Genomic DNA, 20,615 nt, shown 5'->3' with positions numbered 1-20,615 from the left:
AAAATGGGATTTATGAATAAAAGATACCTGGTAGCACTTCCGACACTGTTTCATTCACGTCTTGTCTTGTTAAAATAAATAAATATTCTTAACAGCAATATCTGTACAATTTTTCTTTGTAACATTGTTACTTATTTAAGCCTTTTGTAACTATTCTTTTTCAGTTCCAAAGACAGATTTATAGACTATGTTTCCAGCTCTAATGGGCCATGGGCATTTATGCTTATGTTATTAATGCTATAGTCCAAAAGCATACACAAACACAACAAATACAACAGTGACAACCGAAGCAGAATTTGTCCTCTATTAATGTTTCTCCATAGATCAATCCTGCAAAAGATGCTTAATCATGTTATTTAATGTGCAGTGATTTCTCATTCCACTCAAGAGAGCATCCATAAGTCTTAGTATTTCTTCTCTGTGTATATCTAATTGATTCATGTTAGGTAAATCTGATGCTGGTAATTAGTTTTTATCCTGAAAGCACACGTGTTCAATCAAAGATTTCGTTTTTGCTTTGGTTATTTTTATTTAAAGGAGTTCTGTGCTGCTTTTCCCTTATGAATAGCAGAAGGAGCGGGAGCTCCTTAAGGAAATTATAAAAACAGGAATGATCTCTTATTAGCTATTGTACTGTCAAACAAGGGAAAAGCAAGATTAAGAACTGTTTGCGCGGTAGAAATGTTATAATTTAATTTACACTGCACAAACACAAGTTATGCTCACATTTGACCGCTGATTCATATGGCCTATACTTGTTTTAATAGAAACAAGCAAGACAGCTACAGCCTTGAAATTCTTCTACATGTTTTTCACCAACTGCCAGAGACTAATTAACCCAAAGTTCAACTTGTTGTTCATTTATTTTCCACAAGGGGAATGAAAGCTGTTTCTAATGAGTAGACAGAAAAAATCTTGTCGGTTTTTACCATTTTGAATATGTAATAAATTTTTTTTCATGGCTGACATGATCTAATATTCTTTTAATCAGTAAAATAACCTCACATTAAGGGCTCTGTGTGCTAACATGGCTTTTAGGGACCTCAGAAATAATTTGAAACAGATTTTGACAAAAGAGACGTTATAACTAAATGACAAGGGAGGGTCTTTTGAGGAATCCTTAAACAGTGGGTAAGGAGGGAAGCTATACAGCACCTTAGCTCTGCGAATCGAGAAGGTGTTAAATGCAGAACCAGGAAAGGTCCAACTTTGCCATGCTTTGAAACTCGTTCCTTGAGGGATCAGAGCAAAGCGGCAAGAGCTGCGAACAACAGACACATCCTTTCCTCCCCGATCGCATGGCTGCTTCAAACATGCACATCAAACAGCTTAGAACTAGCAGATGCCCTAGACATGCAGAGACAGACAAAAGTTGGGTGGAAAGTCGGCTGGGTCCCTAAGGTGGGAATTACGTAACTCCTCTTCTCTTCTACTGTGTTTGAGGAGATAAAAGGGAGTGAGGAGTTCAGGCTAGTGAGATGTTGTTAATCTGCTCTGATAGGGAGCCTTTTTACTCCCATAATTATCCCAGACTTTCTGAGGATGGAAACTGAAGAGACTTAGAACATTAAAAAAATCGTTGACTGATACAGCAGACAACAGAAACAGCTCGGATCATTATATTTTTATGTGAGATTTTGAACCATATAAGGCAGAAGTAATGAGAGAGATTTCCATAAGTCAACCCTGAGAAGCAGATACTGATGCAAAGCCTTTCGCGAGGATTCATCTGTGCTTTAATGGAGCAAATCTTTGAATATTGAGCAACTTCTATTTAAAACAACTCCAGGCCAAATAAGGAAAACATCAAATAAGTGTCCAAAAAAATAAATTTTGGCAAGGGCAAAGAGTTTGGATTCTGGCAGGTCAAAAGCCCCCGTCATATCCAAACACTGTGTCATGCATGTGTGTGCAGACACACAAAAGACAGACTGGACACGTCCTCCTGTTCCAGACACTGCCCTCCATGTGTGTCACGGCCTGCTGGCTCAGATCCATGACAGAACGCCACAGAGTTTCAAAAATCCTTGGTTAGAGTGTGTGTGTGTGTCTATACTGTGAGTGAGAGGGTGAGGGCTGCCCTGGTGTCTGAACTCTCATGTCGTGCCGGTGACAGTTGCTAATGCAGTACTAACCTCTGTCATGACCTACTTTGCTATGCCACCTTTGTCCAGATCCTTATATTACACACATTTAAGTGCACACACTCACACGGAATATTAAAAAATTTAAAAAAGAAATGAATCCCCTTCCAATTCCAAAGACATTTCTCAAAAACTATACTTGTGCGCACACAGACGTTTGAGTCGATTAGATTTAGGAGCTGACAGCATGGGTTGGGGGACCGAGCTTGGTAAGAGCATGGTTTGACAGCTGAGAAAATGGCTACATGTTATAAATGTGACAAGCCCCCAAGAGATAGGTGATGCAGGACAGAATGATGGCCAGTTTGATTTTCAGCCCAGAAAATAGATATCTATTTAAACCCTCATGTGACTGGCCTTTTCAAGTTGAGCTCAGCGCAAGACAAGAGAATTTCATTTAGGAGTGCCATTTTACTACTTTTTGGTTTGATGGATTGATATGGGAGCTTCTGCTTCTTCTCTGAAGGGATTTTTTCTCCCCTCATCCAATCTGAAGGGAAAAGGATGTTGTGACTTTTTGAATTGTGACCTCCCAAACGGGTATTATACCCTTCAATGCCCCAATAAGAGGTAGCATCAGCTTGAAATGTGTTTGATCTCTCACATTTCTCAACAAAACAGGGGGGTCACTTCAGCTAGGGATTGGCGGGGTGCAGTTTCTATGTTTTTGGTGCTTACAGCATTCGGAACCAGTTTTGAGGTCGCATCTGTCTTATGTTTACGGCCATGTTAGTGTGAGGCTAGTGACATTAGCATATGTCTGTCTTTTGCAGTTTAGCTTGCTGATTAGCCCCATATAATGCCCATTATCTAGTGTCATTACAACCAATATCAAAAAGACAGGGAACATCCTGTAAGGTGGCTCCTCTTGTTTGTGCTACCCTTTAGCTTAGCGATCCCATAAAGCCTTCACAGAACGTCTGTCAGGATCAAACATAAAAGTCTGCATCAGATTTCATGGTGTTCCATTAAACAGCTGTTTTGAGAGTTGTTTTGAAGCAAAGCCACAAGTTTGAAGTAAAAAGATCAACAAAAGTCAGTAGAGTCCATCATGTGGGACTCCACTTTTAACCACATTTTAACTAAAATTCATTGGAGTCTGTTGAATCTTTACAATGACCAAGTTTAGAACTAGTATGTAGCTGAGAGTAATATCACTATGCGGAGTAGACTAGATGGAGGAATAGCTTTTTGATTATAGCCATGTTGTGCACAGATTCTAAAAAAATGTTTAAGAGTGTGTATGTGTGTCTGCACGTTTGCACAAATCGATACGGTTGGTATCACCCCCCTGAGTCTGTCTCCCCCTGCTCTTAAAGATAAAGCAGAGAGAGCAGACCTCCAGCCAGACGTATGAGTGGGATTAACAACAGGCGCTTATTTGGGAGAAGAAAAGAGGCAAAAGCTAAAGATATAAGGATTTCAACACTTTTCATTATTTTGTAGAGAATGTGTACAGCAGGTACTGCCAAGGAAAAGGTCAAAATCAATCAATCCAATGTTCTCTGTCAACCTGCCTCAAATTGCATATTGACCCATTGTAACAGTCTCCAAACTGGTGGATTAGTATGTGTTGACAACTTTAACCCTTTAAGACCTACCATAGAACCAAGTCCGCCAGAGCTTATATTATATTTTTACATGCTGTGGAGCCATTTTTGGGAGCATTTCAAGTTGCTATACATCAATACAACCATTATAGCCCAGATTTTAATAATATGTATTCATTAAGTGCATAGTAATTACATAAATTGCAAAAAAGTGCAATAAACTACAAAAAAATTGAAAATCGTTTTTGATTTTTTAACATATATTTGTAGTTAGAGAAATTTAAGAGTCTTATCCCTCAAAACTGTAAATACAAAAAAGTTGCACAAAATAGTTTCCCACCACAGGAAATTTATTTTGAGTGTCTTCATAGTTTTATTTTTGAAATACACCAATTTTTATACACTGCAGGAAAAATGAAAATAAATATTATACTGCAAATTTGCAAAAAAGCAGCATATGCATCAAAATAAACTATTTCCAGCAGTGCAATATGAGTCCTAAGAATCCCAGAAACGACACAGAAAGTCATAAAGTCAAAGATAACTTTTAAAAAGAGCAGTATAGGCCCTGAGGCCCTGATCGCAAAAAAGACTACATTTCCGCGAAAATGACGTCACTTCCGGTTTCGGGCAGGTAATGGCGGAAATGCAAAAGTTCGCGCTGACGTCTATTCCAACGTAGGAAGTGTTTTGAACAGCTGATCAGATCGGTAAAGCGTGTTTCTGGAATATTATGTTTTTGTTCCTGCAAGCGCTTTTTATGCAGTTTTTGCAAAGCTTTATGTGGAAGGAAACCGTGACCTAGGACAAGCTGATGGCATCAGATGTAAGTACAACTCCTCCGGTTTCATATGCAAAAAAAATTTTTGCGCTAGCTTACGTGGTTGCAGTGCTACTGGGATTTAAAAATAGTTACGCATAACAGAGCGTTCCCGCTCCGATCGGCTCTAAAGGGTTAATGCTGGAGTGGAGCTTTTCTGCAAGAGTATCTATGTGCCGTTATTGGGTATCTCGTGGAGTTTGAGTTGACATTACTAAGCCAGAGTTGTTCGTTTCACTCCTTTCTCTATCTCTTCCTTTAAAACTTTCTCTCACATATGTGGCTGAGAGAGATAGGAAGAAAGAGAGGGAGAAAGAGATAGAGAGGTGGTTGCTTACATAGCAGAATGCCAAACATGTCCACGTTTGTGTGTATGTGCATGTATATCTGACACTTGAGAGTTATCTCGATCTGTTACTGTCTGCTTTTGCAGGAGCTGTCAGTGCAACACACACATATATATTATATATATATAAAATGATGTGTAGCTACGTTGACTCGTTGGCATCCACTGGGTTCGCATATAGCATGTTGAACAGGAAGTACGAGCTTTGATATGTTGATGAGAACCTTTTATGTTCTGTGTTTGTGTCTCAGAGAGAATGTGTGTGTGTGTGTGTCTGTGCATGTGTTTTACTCTTTTGCTCAAGAGCAGGAGGGAGATGCTTCAGATGTGTTGTACTTTCATTCCGGAGTCCTCCTTTGAGGTAAGAGGATCCCATGGAAACTTAACATTTCATTGTGGCTTGCCGCTGATAAAGATTGAATTATCTGTGTTCTCCTTAAATCCCCATTCAATTTTTTTTTTTTAACAGGGATGAAAGATTTTGTCTGCGGTGCCCTGGGAGCTGTGTACCCTGCTGTTTGGTAATATCTGAAATTAATTCCTCCACCAGTCCCAGTTGTGCCTAAACAATTCAAGGGCAGTGTTAGATCCTCAAATTGAGAATTTACTGAAAGGCCTTTGTACCACCGCCAGTGATAGCGTTTTTGTTAAGGATAATTCCATTTATCATTACTGTGTCCTACCACAAACTGGTTTGTATTACCCAAACAACAAATTATATGTGACGCTCAATCACAAGGGTTGTTACTCATTAATGGAAGTTGTTTTTTTTCCCCTTCTTAAAGCCAGGGTTAAAGAAGAAGAAAGAAAACAGATAATTCTTTGAAGTGGAAGCAGAGGTCTCCACAAAGAAGAATTTCAAGAAACAGAAGGCAGGGTGGGAATGGAGAAAGGTGAAGCAGAAGACTCTGTTTTTAGTTTTGTTGAAAGCACACAAGCATACTTAATTTTATCCAGGCAGGGGTTGCTCATAAATTCAACACTATCTGGACCTTAGTTTCTCATCCACTCAATATTTCCACTATACACACACGCACAAGCATGATCACCTTTCTTGGCCTTTGCCCTGGCTCAGAAGATGGTTGCCTCGAGATGTGAGCCGTTCTGAATGCAGATTCTGCATGCTGGACCGCAAATATAATAAAATATAGACATTGCTAATAGAGTCTGGCAGTTATGCCTTTGGATGAGGTTAAAGGGCTTCCTTTTTAACTCAGCGCTACATTTGAAGGGTCTCTGGTGATTAAACCAAGAGTTAATTGTACGAATTTCAAGAAGCAGAACTTTTCAGCCAGTGCGAAAATGAAATGATCATTTTACCTATTGTTACATTTACAAAAACAAGAACCAAAACCAAAAACATGCAAACAGAAAGATCTTCAAAGAGTGTTTGATCTCCAGTTGAGCTGTAGAGCAGTTTTAGTCTCAAATATTTACTTTGTGTTTCTTTTTTTGTCTTATGCATGCACATAAATATACAGTGGAATTCTGATGAAAAGTACACCAAGTGGTTTCACACTATTGCACAGCAGCTGCACAGTAATGTGAAAACCAAGCCAAAGAGCAAAGTGATAAAGAAAAAAAAGTGGGATTCAACTTTAAGAGAAATTAGCTTTGGAAATGTTTCACGAGGAAAGAAATGCACTGAGTGCTACACACAATCAAAACAGCTTTTATCTACAGAAAAACTTCACAGAACACCTTAAATGCTGACACTTTATTTTTTATTGATGTAATTTTAAACACATTTTGTGGCTATGTGATTAAAAGATAAAAACACATCACCGGTGTAAAATAACAAAAAACCAATGATATAGCAGGCCCGTTTTTCTGTTTTGTTTTTTAAGGTCCTCTATCGCCTAAAATGTATGGTTCTTTAATTGCAGCTTTTTATTGGGTGAACATAAATACATGGTGTAATATATGAGCTAATTAAGTAACTTGCTTCGTTGGTGAGGTGTCAGCAGTGATGTGGGTGTTGTAGCCTCGATTGCAAAGTGGCTGAGATGACTTTCTTCCACAGAGATAGGGTGACATCTGGAGAGAGCTGGGAGTAGACCTGCTGCTCCTTTGTGTTGAAAGGAGCCAGTTGAGGCGTTTCGGGCATCTGGATAAGATGCCTCCTGGGCGCTTCCCTATGGAGGTTTACCAGGCAAGTCCAACTTGGAAGAGACCTCCAGAAGCTACTGGAGAGATTATATATCTTATCTGGTTTGGGCATGCCTTGGGCTTCTTCCAGGAGCAGCTGGAAATTGCTGCTGGGGAGGAGGACATCTGGAGTGCCCTGCTTAGCCTACTGCCACTGGAAGACAATTTTGGATAAGCAGAAGATAATGGATGATTGATGGCTGCGTAATTAGCTAGCGACAGGTCTATAAACTGATTGGTTAACTTCAAAGAAATGTGCTACTTTGTAGAAATAATTCAACAATGCAATGTTACATACACTATCAGAGAATTCCCTCTGTGTGATTGACAAGATCAAAAACCAATTACTGAACCTTAGGGCCCCCACTCTGCACTTCTTTAAAGCAGCCAAGATTGTCTAGTAAAAGTAAAGAGAGTTCCAGAAACACTTCTGAAAGTCTTTGTGAGTGAACAGCAAACCCCCCCCCAAAAAACAACAACCCACCTACATGTTCACTACTTGTTATTTTTGTCAGAGTTGTTATTTTAACAGTAAGTGGGTGGAGAGACATCTACTCCTTTTGTTTGTACTTTTAGACATTTGGATTGTAGGGGGCAGTTACTTGAGGTAATGCATTTATAGAGGGAACTTTCATTCAGGTGCACCACGGGGAAAGCAACAGTTTTTCACAGTATTCTCTGTAGCACGTAAACCACCACTGAAATATAAAGTTAGGCTGCATAACTAATGCTCTTCTAGCTGTTCCCAGAGAGCTGATTGGAATTAAATTCTTGTGCCTTTGATTTCACTAAATCCCAAATCACTTTGATTTTTAAGCCCAGACATGGCCAGTCCATCAGTTCTAGTACTCCACATTCCCTTTTCTCGGTCAAACAGTCTCTGCACAGCGTTGAAATTTGCTTGGGGTCATTGTCTTGTTAAACCCACAATTAATCAGTTTTACTTCAGAATGTTCATAGTTTTTATGGACAGAGTTTCTAGGTGTAGCCAAGTGGTAGAGGCTTGCACTTCGGTAGTCTCAGAATCTCATGTCTGCTTTTCGCAAATGATGTGGTTCAGTTGGCTTCATTAAACGATGGCCTCCAGTTTGTACTGGAGCGGTTTGCAGGTGAGTGGGAAGTGACAGGAATGAGAATCAGCACCTCCAAGTCTGAGGCCATGGTTCGCAGCTGAAAAGGGTGAAGTGAAGAAAGAACAAGATTGCAGATACAAGTGACGGAAAGGAGCTTCCTCAAGGCAAGGCAAGGCAAGGCAAGTTTATTTGTATAGCACAATTCAACAACAAGGTGATTCAAAGTGCTTTACAGAGACATTAGAAACAAGAACAAATAAAAAGCATGATTTAAAATTGATTAAATCAAGCAAATAAACTAACTAACTAATTAACTAACAAACAAACAAACAAACAAACAAACAAACAAACAAACAACAGTATATAAAATCAAAACAGATAAAATCAGAACAGTAGATAAAATCAGTAGTTAAATGTAAGTTTTGAAATTTAAGCTTAAAGTGTGGATTTGGTGCTTTATTCAAATGCAGCTGAGAACAGGTGAGTCTTCAACCTGGATTTAAATAAACTGAGTGTTTCAGCTGATCTGAGGCTTTCTGGGAGTTTGTTCCAGATATAAGGAGCATAAAAGCTGAATGCAGCTTCTCTGTGTCTGGTTCTGACTCTGGGAACTGATAAAAGACCAGATCCAGATGACCTGAGGGATCTGGATGGTTCATACTGGGTCAGGAGGTCATTGATGTATTTTGGTCCTAAACCATTCAGAGCTTTATAGGCCAGCATCAGAACTTTAAAGTCTATCCTCTGACGGACAGGCAGCCAGTGTAAGGACCTCAGAGCTGGACTGATGTGGTCCACTTTTTTGGTCTTAGTGAGGACTCGAGCAGCAGAGTTCTGAATGAGCTGTAGTTGTCTGACTGATTTTTTAGGTAGACCTGTAAAGATGCTGTTACAGTAATCAAGCCTACTAAAGATGAATGCATGGACTAGTTTTTCCAGGTCCTGTTGAGACATCAGATCTTCTATCCTTGATATATTCTTGAGGTGATAGTAAGCTGACTTTGTTATTGTCTTAATGTGTTTTTCTAAGTTTAGGTCTGCATCCATCACTACACCCAAATTTCTCGCCTGGTTTGTGGTTTTTAGATGTATAGATTGAAGTTCTCTGGTGACCTGTAATCGTTTTTCTTTGGCGCCAAAGACTATTACCTCAGTTTTGTTTTTGTTTAGCTGGAGAAAATTGTGGCACAACCAGTCATTGATTTCCTCAATGCATTTACCAAGAGCCTGTACAGGGCCTCGGTCTCCTGGTGACATTGTGATATATATTTGTGTGTCATCTGCATAGCTGTGATAGTTTATTTTGTTGTTGTTTATAATCTGTGCCAGTGGGAGCATGTAGATGTTAAACAGAATGGGTCCCAAGATGGAACCTTGGGGAACTCCACATGTGATACTTGTCTGCTCAGATGTGAAGTTACCTATTGATACAAAGTATTTCCTGTTTTCTACGTATGTTTTGAACCAGTTTAGTACAGTTCCTGAAAGACCTGTCCAGTTCTCCAGTCGTTTGAGTAATATGTTGTGGTCAACTGTATCAAATGCTGCACTGAGATCCAGTAAAACTAAGACTGACATTTTTCCACTGTCTGTATTCAGACATATGTCATTGAACACTTTGGTCAGAGCGGTTTCAGTGCAAGAGGATAGCTGGCCGCTTCCTTTGAGATAGGGTGAGGAGTTCATGAAGGGCTCCGAGTAGGGCCGCTACTTGTCCATGCACCTCCTGGGTGAGGTGTTCTGGGCATATCCCACTGGACGGAGACCCCGGGCAGACCCAGGACAAGCTGGAGAAATTACATATCTTTGTTGCCCTGGGAATGCTTCGGTGTTCCCCCAGAAAAGGTGGCTAGAGAGGTCCCTAGCCACTTGGGCTTCTCTACTAAGGCTGACCCGGCCCCGGATAAGTGGAAGAAGATGGATGGATGGAGGGGTCGGATGGGTGGTTCAAGAGGGATTCCAAGTTTTGGTGGATCCAAGATGTTGTAGTAGACCTTCTTCTTCACTAATGTGTCCATGCTGCTTCTATAATAACTATACCATAATGGAATCTTGCCCCTTTTTCACTGTCTTTGCAATCCATCTAACATTCTCCAGCTTTTCTGTGGACATAACACAATATTGCTGACTGAAGAGTTGAAATCTGTACTTGTCTGCCCAGAGTACCGTCTTCCAGTTATCTACAGCTCAGTGTTTGTGATCAGCTTTCATATTCTGCCTCTTCCTTGGCACTTTTTATAAGTACCAGTCTCAGCAATTGACTCCAAAGCATGACCACACTGTGAGAACACTTTTAGTCTTGCCCAGATTGTCTCAAAGATCATCCATCATCACAAAGTGCTTTATTGCAGACTCTTTCCTTTTCACTGAGTTCTCTACATTTCACATGGAGTGACGCAGTCCACATATTTATACCTAGAGTTTGAGCCAGCACACTGGACTTCCCTGAGAAGTCAGAAGTGTAATAAGTGTAATTTTAAAGTCCTTTATGATTTGTTTCTAAATATCAGAAATAATGTACTTTAGCATTAAAAATAATTTCAGTTAAAGAGCGTAAACATACTGATGGATTAACCATTAGAGAAACTGATTCAGAAATAGATTCTGGTAATTACTCGTGCTAATTTAGTGCAGCTTACAGTGGGTGGTGGTCTAATGAATGCGTTATGCACTGTAGTTATATATGGATTTAAAATGATGAACTGGGAAGTATTCTTTGATAAGGACATAGTCATTACATGTATTGTTATGTAAAAAAAAATTAATTAAAGCAGCTTTTAAAATTTCCTAATTTGATCCAAAATTTAATGGAAGATTCAGAAATTTGCCAAAAGTTTGTAGTAAAAAAAATATCACATAACATGTTTTTTTTTTTTTTTTTTTTTTTTACATGATTAAAATTTCAGTGTAATTCAGATTTAACATCTTTTGCTTCATTGGATGTAAAGAAAAAGGTTTCTTATGCAAGCAAAAAATCTGAAAGTTGAGAGAGGTAAAAAACACTAAATACAGTATTAGTCCTCAGACTAACAACTGAAGGCCGGAAAGAGATTTAAATAGAAAGTTACACTTTTCCGATTTAGGCATTATAACATGCAAAAATAATAACGCAAACAGCACTGATGATTTAATATGGCAACCTGACTTGCCACAGAAGCAATCCTTCTAATAGAACCACTATGATTTATTGCTGAAACTCTCCACAATAGAGACTGTAATGGGCTTTATTCATATTTTTATTTTATGAAACACGATGAAAGGGGTCATGGTGGCCATTAAGCGGATTAATGGTATGTGTTGGGTAAAGAAGATGCTATAAAGCCTTAAAAGTTAATGCTGTCATCTGCAGACTGCTGTCTTGATGGAGTGGGAGGGGCTACATGCAGCTAATAGACATAATTCAGCCAGGTAATGTTGGATCACTGGGGGACAAGATGGATATCACTTGGCAATGTTATAGGGTGTGTCGTAGTGTGCCGGCACATTTACGCAGGTTATTTATGCTCCATAATGAAGAGCATAATGAAAATTGGACACAACTATAAATATGAGTAGGGAAAGCGTAAATGTGGAGGGATAATCATTGATGCAATTAAGATGTCGTACACATGCAGTGTGAGCCTGGCCTCCCCTGACTTTCTCCTCTTCCTTTCACCAAGGCTGTATTTTGCCCTGAAACACATTTAATCCGACTGGGGATGTCAGCATAAATCCACTGGACTCACACAAGGCGGCTGGCATTTTAAATATGTTAATGCCAAAGCAATAAAGTCCTTGCTTAATCTATTGCTGAGGTTATTGACAACTATTATTAGATTGTTAGTGGTATTTCTGTCTTAATTGGTGTGTGGATATGCCTTTGTGGACACTGTGCTTGCTGTGTGTTAAGTCCCAACCAGTCCACTAACGCCTTCAATTGTACATTCATTTTGAAATGAAATAATGGATATTGCATTAAAGTGCCAAGTCACAGCTTTAATTTAGTAAGCTTGCATCAATATTGAAATACTGTGTGTGAAATAAAGACCTTTTTACTCATGTAGACCTGACTGCAATTGTTCAAAAGTAAGTAGACAGAGTATATGTCAATTTTATCCTGCAGGTTAAAGCACTGGCACGTTCCTGCTCAGGGGTTTTGCAATCTGGCTGGTATTTCTTAAGATGTAACTGTTTTTGTTTTGCAATTTGTCAGTTAAATGTCAGGTTCCAAAACACAATTAAGCCCCATAACTTTAGATACAGAGAAGGAAAGATACATTAACTTTCATAAATGGAGAAAAGGAAACTGATATAGTTTAGGGATCCAGTTCCATTGACTGCATACCATACTTGGCACTTTAATGCAGTTTTGTGTTTTATTTAGGACTGAATGTACTGAGACAGACTCTGAACAACAGAATGTGAAACTGTGCAAAAACTTACAGTCTGGGTTGTATATGTGGGTGTATGAAAGGGAAAAAACTGCTTGCACATTTTGGTTTTCTGTCAGAACTGTCAGTTTAAGACAGAGGAAGTGAGGGAGGAAGCGTGGAAGGAGGGGGAAGCAGAGTGAGAAGATGCAGGAGGAGAGCGATGGAGACAGATGAGAATTGGAGCCCAGGAGCTGAAGTGACCCCGCTGACCAGATGCTGATAAACTGCCATTACTGAGCACTCTGTCAGCTCTGCCTCTCATATGTCACTGTCATCCTGCTGCACTTCACCTTTTCCCTCTCTTCTTATTTGTCTTTCTCTGCTTGTCTCCTTTTTGTGAACCCTTATTACTTATTCACGACTACATATTTATGTTGGGAAGCATCATTCGTCTCTTCAAGTCTTTTTACCCCTTTTTAAAATCCCAGTGAAGAGATATTTACTTACCTTTGGTTCTGTTCTTCAGATGCATTGCCTTACATTCAATGTGTCACAGCAGGCATGTTCAGCTTGTGGGAAATGACTCAGCTCTAGCCATTATTTTGACTGACTCAGACAGGCAGTAGAAAGAAGCAGAGGCTTATCTCTGAATGAATATCTCCTCTTTTTTCTTTTAAGAACCAGAGTGGTTGCTATGTGCCAACCAATACTTTCTTCTGTGTTCATATAAGAAACGAGTTTTACTGGATTTTTAGCTTTGTGATTACGGGTGGTTGTTGTTAAGATATCCAGAAATAGGTGCTGTGTATGAGATGTTCTTTAAATCTTACCCATGACTCTACTTCTGGCATTAGAATAGTGGCTGGCCTAGGTTGTCCTACATATACAGTGCTTTTTAACTGTGAGTCAGATCCCTTAATGCAGCACAGCCTTGCTATTATACAGTTCTTCGTTTTTTCTAACACTGGTAGGTAACACTTCATAGGCACCTAACTCAAGGAATGAACCCATGTGCTGTCCAAACAGCTTTATTTGTTCCCATCTCTTGAGCTTAATCTACAAAAAGTGCCAAAGATAACACAGTTTGACAGGCACAAAATAGTATTTTTGCACCAACAAGGTGATTCCCAAAGACCTATAAGTAAAACACAAACAGATACACGCACACATGCTTAATGTGTAGTGTGTCCTTCAAAAGTGAAGGACAAAAGCAGGAAAAGGTACAAGAAAGAATCTGTAAAACAGGGATCTTGTCAAAATTTATTAAATTATGATTGCAAGACAAGCGCCATCAGATTTTGAGCCACCATGCAATGTCATCTGAAAAGCGTCTGATTGGCAACGTCTTTCATTTTTCAGCATGAAAACGATCCCAAACACATTACCAATGCAGTTAAAGCTTACCTGGATAGAAAAACACACAATGGAGCACTTTCAGTCATGGATCAGCCTCCCCGGAGCCTGGACCTCAACATTATTAGGGCACTGTGAATTCATATTGATAACTAACCAACAATCTAACTATCGCAGCAAACTCAACACAAAACTTAACATATTTCGTAAAACACAGATTCTACCACACGTATTAACTGCAAAGCAAACGACTTGCTAGCAGTTAGTTATGTTGTGTTGAATTAATGCAATGCTTGCCAACAGACTGAGGGAGTATTCCCAATCCCCAGATGTGGGAGACACTTATGACCTTATTGGCATTCCCAGTATTTTGGACTGTAGCCAAATAGCTCCAGCAGCAGAAGAAATAAACAATATAAAAAAGTATCTAAAATTAATAATAGTGCACGTGAAATGGTATCAGCAGGTGTCCAAAAACAAAGACAATTTAAATGTGTTTGTTCATGAGGTTACTGACTTCTACAGTCATCTAATGTTTAATGTAATGTGTGACTTCAAATATAAGAAAAGAATTAAACTATTGTGAAAAAACTTTTCATCTTTTTTCTTTTGTTCGTGGTAAAAATAGCTATTGTGACCAAAGGTGATGACACTAAACTGCCACTGTGCCATTAAAAAGCTTGAAAAAGCTTTGTCCTTGCCTGGTAGTAGAGGCTGGTCAGAACTCATCTTAGGTTAATCTGTCTAATAGCAGCCATTCTCACTGTCACAACCGGGTAAAATAGTCACTTTCCTGGTTCAGATGACTTGACTGTCTGAGTGAAGACCAGTTTGACTTTTAAAGTATGCGATGTTTTGTCCTTCACCCCGCCCTGCCTTTGGTCACAGATCTTTTATGCATCAGGTTTGGCTTAGACTTGAAATGGTGTTCTACATTTCGTTGTAATATATAAGAAAAAAGTGCTACAAGGGTCCTCACAAAGATAGAAGTAGAGCGATTTGTGTGTGCGATGAAAATTGAGCCACACAGACATTGATTTGTGTTTGGTGGAACAGATCAAATTGTCCCCTCATGCCTTCACCTACTTTCCCATGCCGGATGGTGTATGTGTGTGTTTTGAGGATTATGCGTGTAAGTGAGCGAGTGCGCAAGCAACATGGCATCCCGATTCCTGGGCCAAAACCTGTCATTTTGTGCCTGTCACATTGTGTTAAGTGTAGCTCATACTGCTTCCTTAATTCCCCGCATTCCCTTGTCGCCGCCAACACTCATAAACAGCATCTCTCAAAATGGCATCCGATTCATTACACCCCACCCCACACAAAGACGAGAGAATACAAACCCACACACATACAGCAGTTTCTGGTACATTACCAAATCTGAAGCTTAATTTCCTTTCCAACCAGCCTGACTTTTAATGTTTCATTTTTGCTGCTACGTACCCAGGCTGCAGCATATTCTATTTGGTGGATGCTTACAGAAAACACTTTAAAATATTAAAGTGCACATATTTCTTCTGCTCACAATCCTATTTAAGTTTATTAACTTGATAGTATTACTATTCAATGATATTGAGCTATAGTACATGGAGTTTACCCTATACAGGGAAGAGCAATCAGGAACAAAGGCAATTCATTGAAACGTCATGGATTCTTTCAGATGCTGCTATAACTAAGAGTCCAGACAAGTCAGCTCATCTAACTGAAGTCTATTTCAGCCAAAACAGGGCGAAACTGGAGGTCGGCTTTATGTTCTTCGGCTACAGCCGCTCGGGGCTTTTCAGTTTGAACAACATACATGTAACCATTGTATTTCTGCCACATTTACAAATGCTGAGTCCTCATGATTTGTGTATTCCAACTTTTTGTTTTCTTCTATACAGCACAAGTAAAACTACTAACAGAAACATACACCACTTTCTCTTCTGTCCACCAGTTTTATTTTAGGAAAAGAGACATTCTGTAAGATGCCAACGGACATATTTTCTGGGTCTCAAGACTCAGAAAAGAGAGAAGACACACAACTGAGAAATGAGAAAAGCCCAACCTGTGACATCAGATAAATGGATAAGTAAACTGGCTGGAAATCAACGTGCCTTTACCTTTAGTAGGTCTGTATAACCTGAGATTATTTGTTATTTGGTTCTTCCTGTTGCAGTTGTGCTCATGAGTAAAATTGATCATAAATCCCGGAACTCAACAGATAAAGACTAAAAACATGGTCATTCGAAGTAAAGTTCTTGTTAGCATTTGTTTCAGTACTGTTCAGTGAAAAAGACAAACCCTCTCTACCAAGAGTGTTACTTACTGGGAGTGGGGCCTAGAGGGGACTGAATAGTGGGCAAGCAGGTAGGTGCTTGGTCATGATGCGGCTCTTTAGTCCACAATGACGAACGTAAGGAAGAATGAAAGATGTGGAGGGAGATTTAAAATACACGGAGTGAAGGCGGATTGGCCTGAAGAAGCTGATTGGACTAGACGCATGATGTCACAATCAGCTTGACAGCGTGGGAAAGTGGAAGTGATGTAACGCTTAGATTATCCGCCAACACCTGGGAAGTACACAGATGAGTAACTACAGATCTTCCTTTTTAAACTTACACAGAAGCTTCATTTATTTTTCACTTCAACAGGTCCAGTGATGGTGGAAAATGGTTTGAATTCCACTGACAGGATATAAAAAGAACCTGCCCTGTGCAAATAAAGAATTCCTATGAAATGTGCTTGAAGTTGTGGGAAGCCTTACTTTAAACACTCCATAGAAAGTAAAATAAAAGTGTCAAAGTGTGTACCACGTGTGCAGTGTAGTATTGCCTAAGCAATGCCTAAGATCAAATAATAGAATAATAGAAAATGGACGGGGCAGAAGTGTATAACTTCTCATCTGTGTAAAAATGCAGTGATGAACCTTCCCAGGAGTGGTCAACTGACAAAAATGACCCCAAGAGCACAGCGACGACTTATCCAAAAGACCCCAGAACAACATCCAAAGAACTGCAGGCCTCCCTTGCCTCAGTTAAGGTCAGTGTTCATGACTCCACCATAAGAGAAACTGGGCAAAAATGGGTTGCATGGCAGAGTTCCAAGATGAAAACCACTGCTGAGCAAAAGGAACATAAAATCTCATCTCAGTTTTGCCAGAACACATCTTGATGATTCCCCAAGACTTTTGGGAAAATACTCTGTGGACTGACGAGACAAAAGTTGAACTTTTTGGAACATGTGTGTCCCATTATATCTGGCATAAAAGGAACACAGAAACATCATACTAACAGTAAAATATGGTGGTAGTAGTGTGATCATTTGGGGCTGTTTTTCAGGACCTGGAAGACTTGCTGTGGTCAATAGAACCATGAATTCTGCTGTCTGCCAAAATGTGCTGAAGGAGAAGGTCCAGCCATCTATTAGTGATCCCAAGCTGGGACAGCAGGACAATGATCCAAAACACGCCAGCAAGTCCACCTCAATATAGCTTAAGAAAAACAAAATTAAGACTTTAGAGTGGCCTAGTCAAAGTCCTGACCTGAATCTGATTGAGATGCTGTGATATGACCTTAGAAAGGCTGTTCATGCTCAAAAATCCTCCAATGTGGCTGAATTTAAACAATTCTGAAAAGATGAATGGGCCAGAATTCCTCCACATTGCTGTAAAAGACTCATTGCCATTTAAAGCTTGATTGCAGTTGATGCTGCTAAGGGTGGCCCAACCATTTATTAGGTTTAGGGGGCAATCACTTTGTCACTCAGACCCATGTAGGCTTGAATTTTGTGTTATCTTTGTCTAATATTTAAACTTGTTTGATGATCTGAAATGTCTGAAAAGTAGGCATGGGATTTAAAGCAACTTTACATCCTCCTTTGAGGAGCTGCTTCACAATTAACAGATGTGTAAGACTGGTGCAAACTGCAATAATTTATTTCCTTAAGCTTAGATGAAGTAAAAAAAAAAAAGTCTTGAGCCACACCTTATTTGTTTATGTCTTGCTAGGAAAATGTGAAATAGGCGAAGAGATTTTTAAAAAACTTGCAAACATGCATGGAAAGCTGAGTTTGTACACCTCTAATGAATGGAAAATGGACTGGTTCTTATACAGCACTTTATACAACTTGCCTCATTCACACAAGCACTTTTTTCAATTCTTTTTCTACTAAAGTGCTTTCTGTTGAACATTCACACATATTTGCTCTCCAATGGATACATCAGAGGGTATCTTTTCCCAAGGATATTTAGCATGCAGAATGGCTTCAGGGACTGAACCATCAGCCTTCTCATTATTAGATCACCTGCTCTCACACTGCTTCAATAATATTGATGTCAGAGCTCTGCGGAGGCCAATCCATGACTTATAGTGTTATATTGTGTTTGTTTTTTCTATTGGGGTGTGCTTTTACTGCATTGACTGAAAAAATAAACTGTTGCCAGTCAGATGCTTCCCAGATACTACTTCATGGTGGATCAGAGTCTTCTGGTACTATTTTTGCATTCATAGTTCCACCACTTTTGTCAGAATCCCCAACATTGCTGTCTGAAATGGAACTCCAAACCATGCAGATGATTTTTCTCAATAAAGTACTGTAGTTTAAAATCTAACCTATGGCGCCTTAAAATGTTCACAAGTACTTCTGCAGTAGTTTAGCAAGTGCTTAGTCTCTTTAAATATTCAGCTGTTTAATTTGTGTTCTCTCGTTCATTTAAGCTGGCACAACAAAGCTCCACCAAGAACTCGTTAATATCTTACTTTCCTTTTTATGATAACACTCTCCACTGGTTTTGAAAATAATGATTAAAAACTCATTAATCACTCTTATGCAAAGCTAGCAAAGTGAGGTGTCTATTAACCAATTAACCCTTGTTGACACACAATAAATACTAAGCCACTTCCCGTGCACACGTCTCCACAGCCATTGGAAAACAAAAAGCAGAGCATTTAAGACACAGTGAGCATTTCAGTATCTTCAGTTTTCTGCCGGGCAAAGTTATTAGACAGGACATTTATACACCACTTATAGACTAGTGCCTCAAGCCAGAGGAAATGAACGGGGTAGACTGGGCCACAGGGATCTGTCTGGAATCATTCTGTGTGGTTTCTTTCTCACCTACGGGGGATTGTAACAATGATATCTATAAAACAAAGCCATTACTGTACTATAAGAAAAATGTGCCAGAAGAAGTTCCAGAGTTGCTCTTATGCCAGGAAGTGTGGCAGTTATTGTAGCCCAGCCAGTCGTGAATTGGGTTGCACCGGCTTCTTATAAATCCACAGTGGATTATGTGTGCGAAGTCTTTAAGTATATACCAGCTTCAGACAAGTTGATTTATTGAATCAGGGATGAACTATTAAAACTCACAGAAAGTCTTAAGTAATAAGGGGACGTCACACTAAGTATGCTTTCTCGCAGTAAGCAGCGACCTTGTTAAATGTCATTCTTTTCTAAATCTAGATGTGAAACACATCTTCCGTATATACACTTAATGCACACGGAGATACATTTGTATTTAAGAGACCATAATGTGAAAAACAGCAGATGCAACAGGCTCCAGGATCAGCATGTGGCCAGATCCCCGAACTAGTGCAGTCTACAAATAATGAATACCAATGTACCTTTTAAAGGTGGGCATTATAAGGTGTGCTAAAGAAGTAATTCACTTTCAGTGCATGCATAATAACAGGTTTGGAATAAAGCAAAGCCAGAACCTGGAATAAACAGCTTTATCACCATTTAGCATGAGCGACAGTGGCTGTGTGGGCAAGTGTGGCATATGGAAATGCAAAGTAACTTTACAACCTGAACTTATAGTTTATAAGACATCTTTAATCTACACATAAATATGTAAACTTAAGTGACCTTTAATTTAGAGCGATTTACCGTTTAATCACTGCTGGATGCTCTAGGACATAAACTCCTTCCAATGGCCTGGGTGGTATGATAGAGATACGTGAACCTTTGCCAGGACTGAGGATAAGCTGAACATATTTTATTGGTTTGTTAGTATTATGATGACACACCGCTGTAAACATCAACAAATGCTTTGAGGATTTGGGGGTAATCATATCATTATTGTTGATAAAGATGTGTGACATTTTACTGAAGTTCCCTCGAGCCTCGAGAGGCACATGAAGTACACATAAAGTTCCCACTGATCTTTAATCAATTTATCCTGCAATAAGGCGCAGAAATAGGTGGAGGATGGCGCTGCATTATAATTCACTTTCATTTCACTTCAAAAGAAGCTTTTAATGTCTGACATATTTACCTTTGGAGATGGACCTCTTTGAATGATTCCTTCATTGGGATTTCCTGGCGTATAGTCTCTGAAATATGTCGGGGAATACTGAGTAGTTACCACATTGTTAAAAGCGAGCTTTTGTTTGATAATGGTGGAACTCGGTTTTAATTTGATCAAGACGAGGACTGAATAAAACTTTAATGGAATGCTTCAGTAAAAAGAAAACTTTTCTTTAAAGTTCAGCCCTTTTTATTCTAGGTGCGGTGCACCGGGAGCCCAACCAGGGCAAATGGAAAATATTCAGAAACTGCTTCAGCAGATTAGAAAAGCACCTCAAAATAATGGCAGCTTAATAGAAATTACATAGAGAAAACAACACAATGAGATCTTTTAAAAATTGTACCTGAAAACTGACTAATGAGCTCCGTCCAATATGTTGCATATCCATATGTTTAAATTGGCTTAATGTCTTTTTTTTCCCCTGGGAAAAAGAATATGTCTAACTCTTGTAGTAATTCTACTAACAGATTGCTGCAAAGGCTGCTGGCAATTGATTCCAGCCTTACCGTCCACAGGACTTAATCCATGCATTCCTGCATA

At 39.3% G+C, this 20,615-nt stretch overlaps 1 long non-coding RNA gene across 1 annotated transcript; it reads left to right on the top strand.

The window, feature by feature from the left end:
* Positions 1–5,111: 5,111 nt before the first annotated feature.
* Positions 5,112–5,973, top strand: LOC147337678 (uncharacterized). The gene is made up of 3 exons (XR_015124906.1): positions 5,112–5,221; positions 5,330–5,381; positions 5,646–5,973. It is a non-coding gene; the product is annotated as an uncharacterized LOC147337678 (long non-coding RNA).
* Positions 5,974–20,615: the final 14,642 nt, after the last annotated feature.

This window comes from Aulonocara sp. 'chitande type north' Nkhata Bay, linkage group LG2, assembly GCF_057382095.1.
Source record: "Aulonocara sp. 'chitande type north' Nkhata Bay isolate Kocher_YH1m ecotype deep benthic linkage group LG2, A_spYH_male_GT1.1, whole genome shotgun sequence".
In the NCBI taxonomy this organism is placed as follows: domain Eukaryota; kingdom Metazoa; phylum Chordata; class Actinopteri; order Cichliformes; family Cichlidae; genus Aulonocara; species Aulonocara sp. 'chitande type north' Nkhata Bay.
The sequence above is the reverse complement of the archived record's forward strand: the minus strand, read 5'-3'. Positions and strand labels throughout refer to the sequence as shown.